The sequence below is a fragment of the Triturus cristatus genome, chromosome 3_2 (assembly GCF_964204655.1).
Source record: "Triturus cristatus chromosome 3_2, aTriCri1.1, whole genome shotgun sequence".
NCBI classification, from domain to species: Eukaryota; Metazoa; Chordata; class Amphibia; order Caudata; family Salamandridae; genus Triturus; species Triturus cristatus.
In genome coordinates this window covers 143,808,599-143,824,254 of record NC_140584.1, presented here as the reverse complement: position 1 = coordinate 143,824,254, position 15,656 = coordinate 143,808,599, and positions in this window count along the sequence as shown.

Genomic DNA, 15,656 nt, shown 5'->3' with positions numbered 1-15,656 from the left:
CCAGTCGTACCCCCACCCCAGTACGTGTCGTACCACCGTCAATGTACACCCCCCCACCCCAGTACGTGTCGTACCACCGTCAATGTACACCCCCCCACCCCAGTACGTGTCGTACCACCGTCAATGTACACCCCCCCACCCCAGTACGTGTCGTACCACCGTGTACCCCCACCCCAGTACGTTCCAGTCGTACCCCCACCCCAGTACGTGTCGTCCCCCCGTGTACCCCCACCCCAGTACGTTCCAGTCGTACCCCCACCCTAGTACGTGTCATATCCCCCGTCTACCGATACCCCAGTACGTTCGAGTCGTACCCCCACCCCAGTACGTGACGTACCCCCCGTGTACCCCCACCCCAGTACGTTCCAGTCGTACCCCCACCCCAGTACGTGTCGTACCACCGTCAATGTACACCCCCCCACCCCAGTACGTGTCGTACCACCGTCAATGTACACCCCCCCACCCCAGTACGTGTCGTACCACCGTCAATGTACACCCCCCCACCCCAGTACGTGTCGTACCACCGTGTACCCCCACCCCAGTACGTTCCAGTCGTACCCCCACCCCAGTACGTGTCGTCCCCCCGTGTACCCCCACCCCAGTACGTTCCAGTCGTACCCCCACCCTAGTACGTGTCATATCCCCCGTCTACCGATACCCCAGTACGTTCGAGTCGTACCCCCACCCCAGTACGTGACGTACCCCCCGTGTACCCCCACCCCAGTACGTTCCAGTCGTACCCCCACCCCAGTACGTGTCGTACCACCGTCAATGTACACCCCCCCACCCCAGTACGTGTCGTACCACCGTCAATGTACACCCCCCCACCCCAGTACGTGTCGTACCACCGTCAATGTACACCCCCCCACCCCAGTACGTGTCGTACCACCGTGTACCCCCACCCCAGTACGTTCCAGTCGTACCCCCACCCCAGTACGTGTCGTCCCCCCGTGTACCCCCACCCCAGTACGTTCCAGTCGTACCCCCACCCTAGTACGTGTCATATCCCCCGTCTACCGATACCCCAGTACGTTCGAGTCGTACCCCCACCCTAGTACGTGACGTACCCCCCGTGTACCCCCACCCCAGTACGTTCCAGTCGTACCCCCACCCCAGTACGTGTCGTCCCCCCGTGTACCTACACCCCAGTAGTTCCTGGCGCACCCCCAACACAACCACCTAAGTACGGAGCGCACCCCATGCCCCAACATCACAACCGCATGTACGAGTCGTACAAAGCCACACACAAGGACATCATCGTACAACCAAATGGCCCATGTACACACCGTACACACGCTCAAAACGCACGGACACAACCAGGACAAAACAAAACAACACAAGAATACACCATTCGAAAGGCACAAAGCCACTAAACATGGCCAACAACCACTAAAATAACACAATCACTGACCTGCAACTGCCAAAAACAAACAGAGGCCCAATACACCACCACTCCTTATAACACACCCACCCAAACTTCAAACACTGCCACACCCACCCATGGACCAATAAAAAGGGCCCACACACACAAACCATGAGCCTTTGCAACAGACTCACTGCTGCCAGACACCACAGAACCACACTACAAGCTACACCACACCTTACACTTGCACACCTTTACACAACCACCCTCACAAACACCCTCTCATCACATTCACACACACACACAACCATCCACACACACCCCCAACATCCACACACCACCCGCACCCACACCATCCCCACCCACACCCCTCACCATGCCCACTACCAAGAATCCAAAGTTCAGTCACCGAGAGTTGGAGGTCCTTGTTGATCAAATCCTCAGAGTCGAGCCACAGATCTTTGGAACATTGGTCAGAAACACCAGCCAGGCAGCCAAAACAGCCATGTGGCAGACCATCGTAGATGCTGTGAATGCCGTTGCGGACACCAGGAGGACCAAGCAGGATTGCCAGAACAGGTGGTACGATCTGCGGAGGAGGGTCAGAGCCAAGAGGCAGGAGGAACACGACCATGCCAACGCCACCGGAGGAGGGCCCTCCCGCAGACCCGTACAGTACCATCCCTGGGAGGAGAGGGTGATGGCCATACTGCCGGTGGAGGCAGTAGAAGGATTAGAAGGACTCCGAGACCCGGGTGAGTACACAAACAACGCACCTCACATGGGGGGAACTGCAACCACAACCAAAACTACTAACAGGCACGCAACTACCACAAGCCATCGCATGACTCAACCACACTCCATGAGCAGGCACATGCCACTGCTGCCACCATGCCCCATGCACCCAGCTGGACAATGTCAAGTCACAGGCCACAGAAGACAACAACACATGACACGGTAACCCGGATGGCGGGAGGCTGGACACCAAAAATCACATAGTGCGACTCCAAAGCAGACAACAATGCCCTCTGCCCATATGGCCTAGGTCACAGCCAGACAAACAGTGTGTCCCAACACAGGAATGACTTGCCAGCAAATGGCGGACGCCTTGCATCAACACATGGGGGTGAAGGCACTGGTTTGCACATGACGGCAGCTAATGAACAGCCAACATTGTGAAAGAGTGGCAGCACACACCACCACAGCAGCAGCGCACAGACACACATCACACCAAATGGGTGCCTGGAGACCAGAAACAAACTCACATCAACAAGCCAAGGGCCACTCAAAGATCTGCTAACAGTCTGTGCCCAGGAAGCTGGGCCGAGGTGACAGAGGGGGACACACAGAGGGAGGGAAAGGGGGACAGAGAGGGAGGGAGAGGGGGACAGAGAGGGAGGGAGACACAGGGAGAGCAAATTAGTCCTTTGGTGTGTGGGAATGTCTGCTCGTAAGCAGGTGGACCGCGTGCATGTAGACATGGGTGGCCAGTGCAAGAACCCCCCCTCTTCATCAGGGCCAAACGCAGGGCCATGTCACAACCTGTACACGAGCACAAGGATAGCTACCTGCATCGTATAAGTGTGTGGATCCACTCCATGTGCACATGTACAGTGCTACAAGGAAGGCGCAAATGCATGGCTCGCCACACCTGCACACTCCACTGCTGACTGCAGTCACACTTGACGCAGCAAGTAAGACTGTGCCACACATAGTTAAAGGGGCCAAAGTGGTGCCCAAGGGACACACCCATGCACAAGTGCACTGTGAGTGGAATGCAAGACAGATCCTAATTCCAAGAGGAAAAGTGCCAACTTTGAAACTGATGAAACATGGATGTTTCATGGACCAAAATTAACATTGTCTCTCTCACACACAGGTCAACGTCGTGCTGCACCCCCCAACACGGGGGGGGAACACTCACAGGACCCGGATCTGCAGGAGACCGATCCCACCGGCAGCGACCACTCTCAGCACTCTGCGGACGACCTCGACCGACCTGGCCCCTCTGGTGTCCAACCACCTGCAGCACCTGCGTCAGGTACAACCGTGCCAACCACCACCCCCACTCCTGCCACATCCCAGGAGACACCCAGGATCCCTGCCCCAACACCACAATGCAGCCAGGCTCGCCAGGAGGGACACGGTGTCCCGGGCACCCAGGAGGAGGCAGGCGACAACGCAAATGCCACCCCTCAGGGGTCCCGGAGACCCGATGTGCCCACAAGTGCAGGCCAGGCGCAAGTGGGCAGGGGTGGTGGGAGTGGAGGACGGCGGAGGCGCGAGCCTGACCAGTTGGCTGGGGATCCGGTATTTTCCCATGTCCGTAACATCCTGGACTCATACCGGCAGGACACCACGGGCATGGCCCAGGTTGTGTCCGTCCTCGAGGGGATCAAGACCCAGCAGGCCCAGCAACATGCGGACCTAATAGCCTGTCTACTGGTACACCAACGGAGGATGGAGGACAGACAGGCTGAGCAAGTGACGGCGTTCCAGGGGATTCACGCTACACTCCGTCGGATGGCCGACACCATGGCCGACCCTCCCTGTGCCAGAAGGCGGAGAACATCACCACCCACAGGGAGGGATCAGGAGGAGGAGGAGGAAACATCCGACGGAGCATCCCAGACGTCGTCACGGCCTGCTGGTGATGTTCCCCGCAGGAGGCCGGGTCGTCCACGGAAAGCACCGTGAGGGTGGCTGCTACATCACCATCTCCCAGGACACCTGGCCTGGCACCTGGCCCACTGGAGCAACGGCATCACAGCATCAAGAGACATTCTCTGCCACATGGCCCTGCTGGTCACTGGCTGACCAATGTTGACAAAGACTGTGGCATGGACTCTGAGGATTTCCAATGGCAAGGACACCAACTCCCCTACTGAACTTTGGATTCCCTAATCCCGCAAAGCACCTCACTTTGTCCCCCCCCCCCCCCCAATAATAAATCACACTACTAAGAGTAGATGCCTGCTGGTAGCATTATTACCTAACATGTGTCTTGTAAAGTCGAAACATGCCTGAGTTATCTGTTCTCTTCAACCATCCACACCCTGGGGCCTGAGTCTGGCACAGGACACATGGGTCCCAGTCTATTAGGCAAGACAGACATGGAGCACCATACACACCCGTGATGGGCACAACCAGCTGAGGGGGTGGCCGAACAACCGTGCTGACAGACACATTCAGTACAGCAACAGTCATGCGCAGAGGTCAGGGATCCTGTCCAGTGTCCTGGGGGGCACCCAGGTATGTGTAGACAGGTGGCAGAACCATGTCCTGCAAGCTTGAGTCCGGTGGATGCAGAGAATGGGGGCCTGTCCAACGTTGGATGCATGGGGATTACACATGTCACAATACCCACGCAGTCATGGACATCATGCCCAATACACAGTGTCAGTCAACACACACAGCTTGCATCTCGCCACTCGACACATTGACACATAGCCACAATCAGGGAATACCATGCCAGACATGCAGGATGCACCGTGCCAACACACCAGCATTGACTGAGAAGAGGCACCTTGGAGGCATAGGGACACCTTTATTAGTCATGGTTTTGGGATTGCAGAGGCAACTTGAAGTACACATGAACACTTCATGTGGAGTAACATGTGGGTCCAACACTGGCACCCCCCTTCTGCAGCACAAATGCGTGATAGCCATGGTACTGGCACACAAGCGTCGGCCAACAGCTAAATACCCACAGCTGCACACGGAGAGCCTAACATACACCATAGATCCGCTGATGTGGAAGTCCCACGCCATGTCAAGCCAATGTTAACCGTATGTGTCCGAGGGCAGTGTCACACACATTGATGCCATCATCACCATCCACTATCCCATCACTGATGACTGACAACCAGGCAGCCCATCTATTCTGGTGTACCCAGCTGCATGTCGTGTCCCATGGGGATGCCCCATGTCTGCAGAGGAACCAAACCCCGACCGGGGCAGTGTGCACACATCGTGAACAACTGCCACACCCAATACACCCCTGATGCATCCCTTACCCCATGGAGACTTCCAAACGTGTCCGTGCCTGTAACGCTGAGTCAGCCCACGATGCCATGTCCATGAGGAATAGCAGTGCCACAACAATGCAACCAGCAGATGGCATGCGCAGGTACCTGGGGAAGAGAGACACACAAGAAGTCAGCCACAAAAAGCACAGCAACTTGCATGTGCATGTAGTCGACACATGTGAGGATGACAACATGCGAGGTCACAATTATGAGTGGGGAAATACTGCCATCACTGCCACCATCACTCCAGTGACACACCCACACACACCTCTGACTCACGTGCCATACATGCAGGTGGAGACACACATCACAACACATGCCACACGGGGACCAAGGCGTGCACACTCAATACACTGGTACTCACCACTAAGCAAAGAAGTCGCGTATGAGCCGAGTCCGGATGTCCTCTTGCGGCTCCACATCCTCCACATCACTAGCCCCATTGCCAAGGCCTTCGTCCTCCACGGGTGGATGGTCCTCGTCATGTTGATTCAGGATGAGTGGCACAGCTCTTTCAACTGCCATGTTGTGCAGCATGCAGCAGACCATGAAGATCTTGCAAACCTTCGCCGGGGCATATGGGAGTGCACCGCCGGTCTTGTGGAGGCACCGGAATCGGCTCTTCAGCATGCCAAACGTCCTCTCTATCACACGCCTTGTCCGGCCATGGGCGGTGTTGTAGTGGAGCTGGGCCGGCGTGATGGGGTTGCGGAGAGGTGTCAGCAGCCAAGGCATGTTGGGATAGCCAGCGTCCCCTACATGGAAAGCACATGGATATCGTTAGAACTGGCGAAGCGGTCGTGCTGCTAGGCTATGCAAAATACAGGACAGACAGACTGTACCCACCAACAACACATGCCCGTTCGTTGCGCAGCTGCATCATCATATCAGGCATCCCGCTACGCCTCATGATGTAGGCATCGTGTGCTGATCCTGGAAAATGAGCACAGACATGTGAAATCACCATGTTGGACAGACACACCACAAGGGCATTGATGGAGTGGTAGTGCTTCCGATTTCGGTACGCCACCTCCCGTGCGTGTGGTGGTACCAAAGCTACATGTGTCCCATCAATGGACCCAATGACATGGGGCATCCCTCCCAGGGCATAGAATCCACGCTTGACCTCAGTCATCTGTTCGGGGGTTGGGAACTTGATGAAGTCATCCAGGTGAATCAACATGGCCTCTAAGAAATCATGCAGAACACCGCTGAACGTGCTCTGGGACATGCCACCAACATGCGCTATGGTATTTTGAAAGCTACCCGTGGCAAGGAAATGTAGGGCAGCCATTACCTTCAGCTGGGGTGTCAGTGCCGTAGGATACCTGTGCTGCGGTTGCAGGTGTGGTGTCAGTCTCGCCGTCAACTCCTGAATCAACGGTTGGGTGAAGCGGTAGAGCCGGATGCTATCATTCCCCTGCATGGCAGCCAAGTCTGGCATTATCCGGGCAAGAGGCGGTGCTCTGCAGTAATGAGGAAGTGACAAGGAAGAGTGAGTGCACTACCACAACAACTCATGTCTACTGAGCACATGTAAATCTGGCAATACACACATGCTACATAGGGAGTGAGGTATGTGCTACATGCCCAGGACACGTATGGATGCATGGTGACACTCCTTCCAAGACCCAGCTACACAAGGTGACCTCCCCATGCCACGCCATGGGAATGGCTGTGTCCCAGTGCAAGTGAACAGCCCGACGCAAGACAGGAGTGACATACACCCACACATCAGCAGAAGTGGGATGCCGATTGCAGAGACTGGTAGCGGAACACTGGAGCCACAGGTCACATGACATTACACGAGTCCAGCCCACACACCTTGCCATGAAGGTGCACATGTCATGACTCACCACACATTCCTTGTGAGGATGCTGACATGGCCTGGTCACGCTACTCCGTGTCCCATGCATACATGTGCACCTCACATCCGATAACACATGTGGCATGGTGTGCGGAACAGTGTGCAATGACAATCTACACACAGACACATGTTGGTAGCTGCAACGGCTGCAGCTTTTGAGGGTGCTACAACATCAACCTGATGTAAATCCCGGACACATATATGACATAGTCACATTGTGCACTGGGGGTAGTGACAAGTCATGTGTCATGACCCCTGTTCCGGGCATCATGGGACACTTCCGTGTGTTGTTGTCCGTGCCATTCCAGTGACGCTCACCCCAAGTGCGCAGTCCGACATGCACACATGTCAAAGGAGTCAAGGGCATGCCTGGCACACATAGCACCCTCACACAGTACACCTGTACACATCTCATCATACATCTGGTTCCTTCTCCACTCAGGAGGCATGTTCCACATCACAGCCTGTGACACCTGTGCCCCACACATGTATCAAGGCACAGACGATGCCTTGATGTCCATTCCTGGACAAGTATGTCCATCCATGGACCAGTATGTCCTCCCTATTCCTACCTGTGTGTCGCCTATCACCACAGTGATGTGTGAAAACCGCCGTACTGCTGCTAAGAGGGCCTGTGTATGTTCCCGAATCACTGTGGGAGTGCTGCCGTATGTGTACCCATCGTGATGGTGCGCGTACAGGCATTTGTATGGTCCGTACCACTACGAGTACGCATACGCGTGCAGACCCATAGTGATAGTGAGCGTACATGCGTGTGTACGGTCCGTACCACTACGGGTACGCATACGCGTGCAGACCCATAGTGATAGTGAGCGTACATGCGTGTGTACGGTCCGTACCACTACGGGTACGCATACGCGTGCAGACCCATAGTGATAGTGAGCGTACATGCATGTGTACGGTCCGTACCACTACGGGTACGCATACGCGTGCAGACCCATAGTGATAGTGAGCGTACATGCGTGTGTACGGTCCGTACCACTACGGGTACGCATACGCGTGCAGACCCATAGTGATAGTGAGCGTACATGCGTGTGTACGGTCCGTACCACTACGGGTACGCATACGCGTGCAGACCCATAGTGATAGTGAGCGTACATGCGTGTGTACGGTCCGTACCACTACGGGTACGCATACGCGTGCAGACCCATAGTGATAGTGAGCGTACATGCGTGTGTAGGGACCGTACCACTACGGGTACGCATACGCGTGCAGACTCATAGTGATTTTGAACGTAGGCATGCATGTACGGGCCGTTGCCATGCATTTGGGGTGCCCTAGGGCCCGGAAACGCACCGTACCTGTGTGTGAATCTCCCAATTACATAGGGGACAAGTATTAAGGCCTACATGCATGCTGGTTGTCATGGAGACCAGGTTCAAATTTCGAAATTGTTCTGGAAGGTGCACAGCAGAAGTCAGTTGGAATTCTTCTACTTTGTTGCAATGTGTTTGTGGGGCTGACATCATGCAGGAGAATGAAACCGATAGAGAAGCCACAGACTGCTAGGTTTGAAGGGATTGGTGGAAACATAGGATGCAAATGTGAGTGACCAATCACTCTGTACTCCTGTGCATGAGACTGGGCAGAAGGGCACATATAAGGCAGCCAGGTCCCATGAGGGATTACTTGCCTGCACATCTTTGCATTTGTCGACCAAGCTGCTGCTACTGATTCCCTGGAACCATGTCAAGGGCTGTGGAGAGGACACAGCCATTCACCCTGGAGGAGAACATGGCTCTGCTGGATGTGATCCTCCCACAGTACCCCATGCTGTATGGGCGACCAGGGTATCAGGTGAGTGCATAGGCCACTGCCACAGACTGTCCCTATGTTGTGACTGTGTCTTCAGGCATTGTGTCCTGGTGTGACACACATGCCATGTACTGTCGGGGGGTTCCAGGGGGGGGGTGCCTGATGTCTCCCAGCAGTGCCCTGAGACAGGAGGGGTGGGTGTGGAGTCCTCCCAGCAGTGCCCTGAGACAGGAGGGGTGGGTGTGGAGTCCTCCCAGCAGTGCCCTGAGACAGGAGGGGTGGGTGTGGAGTCCTCCCAGCAGTGCCCTGAGACAGGAGGGGTGGGTGTGGAGTCCTCCCAGCAGTGCCCTGAGACAGGAGGGGTGGGTGTGGAGTCCTCCCAGCAGTGCCCTGAGACAGGAGGGGTGGGTGTGGAGTCCTCCCAGCAGTGCCCTGAGACAGGAGGGGTGGGTGTGGAGTCCTCACAGCAGTGCCCTGAGACAGGAGGGGTGGGTGTGGAGTCCTCCCAGCAGTGCCCTGAGACAGGAGGGGTGGGTGTGGAGTCCTCCCAGCAGTGCCCTGAGACAGGAGGGGTGGGTGTGATGCACAGTGTGAGCCTTGATCATTGATTGTGACATTGCCATCATTCCACCTGTGTACCCACTATGGCACGTACTGCCTTTTCCCTCACCAGAGGATGATGTCCCTATGACAGAGGTGCAATGCGTTGGCTGCATGACATGCCATGTAGTAACCAGCTATTATGTTCTCATATGTCTCTCTGTGACATGTGGCTGGTGTATTGATGTGGTGTCACTTGTACTTCCTCACAGGTAGGCGCCACTGCCAAGGAGCAGATCTGGCTGACCGCCGTCAGTGCCGTGAGGCGTGTGGATGGTCGGAGGCGGAGCCTGTCCCAGGTGAGGAAACGCTGGCAGGATATCCGGTGCTGGACGCGGAGGATTGCACGGCTCCTGCTGGGGGACTCACCTGAGAGCCACAAGAACCGCGGCCGCCGCCGTCTGACCCACCTCCACAGGCGTGTGCTGCCGGTGGTCTTTCCAGACCTGGAGAGGCGCTTACAGGCGATGCAGCAGCCGGAAGGGGGTAGGTACATGTGCGTTTGTTGTGTGTCGCCGGAATTTGTAAGGGCACAGTGGCATGAATTCACTGGCAGGGTTTAAGGGTGCTGTGCAGATCCAGTTTGCCCCAGTATAGCGCTGCGCCCCTGCAACCCTTCCCCTCCTTGCAATGTGTACCCTGGTCTGTGTGTAGTCACTCCTTCACAAGGTCATGTAGGCTGGCGCTTTGTCCACGAGAACAATGACAGTGGCATCATGTGTGGGGGTGGTGTGTAACAGGTTGTGGGACCTTGCCTGTGCACTGTCAAGTTCACTGCATGTGGGTTCCATGTCAGTTGGCACTGATGCTGACTCCAGACATGGGAGTTGGTCTCTCATGTGTCATGCCTCACAGCGCGCATGTCCTATGTAGTGGCCTGTGACATGATGTGCATAATTGTGCGATACGCATAGTGCAGGGATGGTGACGTGTGTAGCAGTCATTACCATTCAGTAGCATGTAGTTGCGTGCCCACTACTGTCCCCTGGGGCACCTTATCCTCAGTGTTGTATGTGTCATCATCAACGTGGACACTCTCACTGTCTACAGCGTAGGTTGTGCTCTGTGCCATTGTCCCCTGTCACCATGTATATAGACGTGCTATTATGTACAGGTGTCCACTGTGCAGCCTGACCTGATTGTCCTTCTTCATACTCACAGTTGCCAGTGCCTGTGTGTTTTGTTATACTCATCTGAGGATGTGCACTGGTACCTCATTATTTGTTCAGGCGCACCTTGGCTGTTTGGCGTCCAATCTTGCTTTTTGCCTGCCCCTGTGTTTATCACCCAGACTATGAGATGTTGTTGCCACCTGTGTCTCAACAATTTACCTCGTGTGGGTGTTAGTTGGGGCGGGCAATGCCTATGTGTCAATTCCGGATTCCTACTTGCTGTGTCTGGCCAGTGTGTGATGTTACTGGACACACACGCAAGGTGCAGTGACCGAGTCATGTTGGGCATGTTTTCAGCATTACCTATGCAGCATGTGTCTGAAGTTCATGGATATGGTCCCTGGTCATCGGTATTTTCGCCAATGCTGTGTGGTGCAGATGCAGTGCTGGATTGTCACCAGGGCCTGTGTGCTTTGTCAGACTCCGTTTCCTGTCTTTAGCTATTGTCTCATGCTCTTCATGGTATTTCAGTGGCATGGTGGCTCAACCAACTGTGTGTTTCATGCCCTACATGGGTACCTTGTTTTGCAGATGTTAGGGGTCTTCCTTTTCAGGCTATGCAATGTTACCTATGTCGTTTGGACTCATGTGACTGATGTGTACAGCTGTCTGATTAATTTCTGTCTCTCCACCCTGCCCACAGCATCGTCGGGGGACACAGAGGGAGACATGGACACAGGCAAGGCGGAGGGACCGAGCACCAGTGCCAGCCGTGACATCGGGGCTGGTACATTGAGTGGGACAGAGGTGGAGGATAGTGCTGCCGAGGACCTGTCAACTGGCACGTCAGACTACGAAGCTGACAGGTCCGAGGAGGAGTTCTCCGAGTGGGCGATGGCTGCACCAGCAGCTGACAGCGGAACAACACCTTGCACCGCCCCCTCAGATCCCATCAGCCGGCTCCCACTTGCTCGTGTCCCTTCCCAACGTGCCCGGTCACCACATGTCTCCTTCCTGCCAGGCACCGCACCCCCTGCCCCTGTCTCCACTGCTGCCGCCAATGCTGAGTCTGTGGACATCCAGCGGCAAATGCAGGTTGGTCAGGCTGCGATCCTTAATGTCCTCCATGCCCACGGGAAGACCCTCACCAACATCGAGGCATTCTTGGAGGGCATTCATTCATTGCAGGCTGACCAACGCAACTTGCTGAGGTCCTTGGACTCCACACTGACTGCAGCAGTGGGTCTCCTGCAGCGCGACCTCCCCCCACCTACCCCTGCCCCATCCACACTTCCCACTCCCATGCCTGTCCCACGTACACCCAGACGTCGGCATGCACCCACCACAACAGACACAGGCACCACACCAGCAGGGAAGGTCCACCGCACTCCTCCTGACACGCACACACAGGGTGAGGTAGGCACACCCACTGGGTCGGGGGGCAAACGTGTGACACGCAGCCAGAGTGGGAGTCCGCATTCCACACAATCCACTCCCTCCAAATCCCCTCCCCTCAGCTCTCCTGGCCACATCTCCCCCAAGGACTCCTTCATGGCCGCTCTGTCCCTGAGCCCCACAGTGACACCACCACGCAAGCGGTCAAGGAAGTCCTCGGTCAGGGTGGTTGAGTCTCCCCCCCTGTCTCCACCCTCCCCCGGTGGCGCTGCGACCCATCCCTCTGACCCCCCCCCCTCCTTGGGGCCTGAGGTCCCTTCGGGTGCAGGGGAGTCCCTGGAGGACCTTGCTAAGGTGTGTAGTGCCATCCTGGCCTCCGCCTTTGGCCATGACACCCCCCCTGTGGTTGAGTCCTCCATCCCTGCACCCACAACGCCGCCCCTTTGCCCTGATGTCCCTGCGGTGCCTGTTGCTTCCCCCCCCCCTGATGCCCTCACCAGTATGGAAGACGATGCCATTTGACTGTGCAGGCAAGGTAGGGGACACACATCCCACTGTGTCCCCCATCCAGCTGGGACTCATTGACTGCCCTATGGCCTCTGTGACAATTGAACTGCCTTTGATCCACGGACATTGTGATCATGCTGAATAAAGCTTAATTTTGTTTTCATTCTCACACTCCTGCTATGGTGGTATTGGTGTTGGTGGGGCTGCTACATGGTTTTGGGTGGTGTTTAAGGGTTTGGGTGTGTGGGATATGTAGTGGTGTGCTGCTCATTGGGGGGACCCTGGGATCTGTGTGCCATCACAAGGTGTTGGCTAACTTTCTTTGTTCATGTAAGCAGTTACTGCATGGTTCAATTGTCCCAGGGTGTATTCCTTCCTCTGTGTACCCAGATTTCTTCCCTGCAGGGTGTTCCCAATGTTTAGCGCAGAGCTGTGTGTACATGAGCTGTGTGTGTGATGGAGCCCTTCTACTTTGGCCATGCATGCATGGCCATGTCTCCACCTGCAACAATCGTGGCATCCTTGGTGTTCACTGTACTTGTGTGTGGAGTCTGTTGACATGAGTTCATAGGGACATGTTCCCTTGTAGGCAGTATGGATGTGGGTAATTCCGCCCTCACACACATGTGTTGCACCCCTCCTGTCTCAGGGCACTGCTGGGAGGACTCTGCACACACCCCTCCTGTCTCTGGGCACTGCTGGGAGGACTCTGCACACACCCCTCCTGTCTCAGGGCACTGCTGGGAGGACTCCACACCCACCCCTCCTGTCTCAGGGCACTGCTGGGAGGACTCCACACCCACCCCTCCTGTCTCAGGGCACTGCTGGGTGGATTCTGCACACACCCCTCCTGTCTCAGGGCACTGCTGGGTGGATTCTGCACACACCCCTCCTGTCTCAGGGCACTGCTGGGAGGACTCCACACCCACCCCTCCTGTCTCAGGGCACTGCTGGGAGGACTCCACACCCACCCCTCCTGTCTCAGGGCACTGCTGGGTGGATTCTGCACACACCCCTCCTGTCTCAGGGCACTGCTGGGTGGATTCTGTACACACCCCTCCTGTCTCAGGGCACTGCTGGGTGGATTCTGCACACACCCCTCCTGTCTCTGGGCACTGCTGGGAGGACTCTGCACACACCCCTCCTGTCTCAGGGCACTGCTGGGAGGACTCCACACCCACCCCTCCTGTCTCAGGGCACTGCTGGGAGGACTCCACACCCACCCCTCCTGTCTCAGGGCACTGCTGGGAGGACTCCACACCCACCCCTCCTGTCTCAGGGCACTGCTGGGTGGATTCTGCACACACCCCTCCTGTCTCTGGGCACTGCTGGGAGGACTCTGCACACACCCCTCCTGTCTCAGGGCACTGCTGGGAGGACTCCACACCCACCCCTCCTGTCTCAGGGCACTGCTGGGAGGACTCCACACCCACCCCTCCTGTCTCAGGGCACTGCTGGGAGGACTCCACACCCACCCCTCCTGTCTCAGGGCACTACTGGGTGGATTCTGCACACACCCCTCCTGTCTCAGGGCACTGCTGGGTGGATTCTGCACACACCCCTCCTGTCTCAGGGCACTGCTGGGTGGATTCTGCACACACCCCTCCTGTCTCTGGGCACTGCTGGGAGGACTCTGCACACACCCCTCCTGTCTCAGGGCACTGCTGGGAGGACTCCACACCCACCCCTCCTGTCTCAGGGCACTGCTGGGAGGACTCCACACCCACCCCTCCTGTCTCAGGGCACTGCTGGGTGGATTCTGCACACACCGCTCCTGTCTCAGGGCACTGCTGGGTGGATTCTGCACACACCCCTCCTGTCTCAGGGCACTGCTGGGTGGATTCTGCACACACCCCTCCTGTCTCTGGGCACTGCTGGGAGGACTCTGCACACACCCCTCCTGTCTCAGGGCACTGCTGGGAGGACTCCACACCCACCCCTCCTGTCTCAGGGCACTGCTGGGAGGACTCCACACCCACCCCTCCTGTCTCAGGGCACTGCTGGGTGGATTCTGCACACACCCCTCCTGTCTCAGGGCACTGCTGGGTGGATTCTGCACACACCCCTCCTGTCTCAGGGCACTGCTGGGTGGATTCTGCACACACCCCTCCTGTCTCTGGGCACTGCTGGGTGGATTCTGCACACACCCCTCCTGTCTCTGGGCACTGCTGGGAGGACTCTGCACACACCCCTCCTGTCTCAGGGCACTGCTGGGTGGACTCTGCACACACACCTCCTATTTCTGGATATGTACGCTTGGAACATACACGGTGTGGGTGCGCTCCATGCTTTCGAGGTGAGGGTACGGGTCGTACTTACACTGGTGGGGGTGGGGGTACGGATCCGTACGTCCGCGGGTGAGGGTTCGAGTTGTACTTACACTGTTGGGGTGGGGGGTACGCTCCATGCATACGCGGGTGGGGGTACGGGTCGTACTTACACTGTTGGGGTGGGTGTACAGTGCGTGAGTCCGCGGTTGGGGGTACGGGTCGTACTTACACTGGTGGGGGTGGGGGTACGGTCCGTACGTCCGCGGGTGAGGGTTCGAGTTGTACTTACACTGTTGGGGTGGGGGGTACGCTCCATGCATACGCGGGTGAGGGTTCGAGTCGTACTTACACTGTTGGGGTGGGGGGTACGCTCCATGCATACGCGGTTGGGGGTACGGGTCGTACTTACACTGTTGGGGTGGGGGTACGGTCCGTAGGTCCGCGGGTGAGGGTTCGAGTCATACTTACACTGTTGGGGTGGGGGGTACGCTCCATGCATACGCGGGTGGGGGTACGGGTCGTACTTACACTGTTGGGGTGGGTGTACAGTGCGTGAGTCTGCGGTTGGGGGTACGGGTCGTACTTACACTGGTGGGGGTGGGGGTACGGTCCGTACGTCCGCGGGTGAGGGTTCGAGTTGTACTTACACTGTTGGGGTGGGGGGTACGCTCCATGCATACGCGGGTGAGGGTTCGAGTCGTACTTACACTGTTGGGGTGGGGGGTACGCTCCATGCAT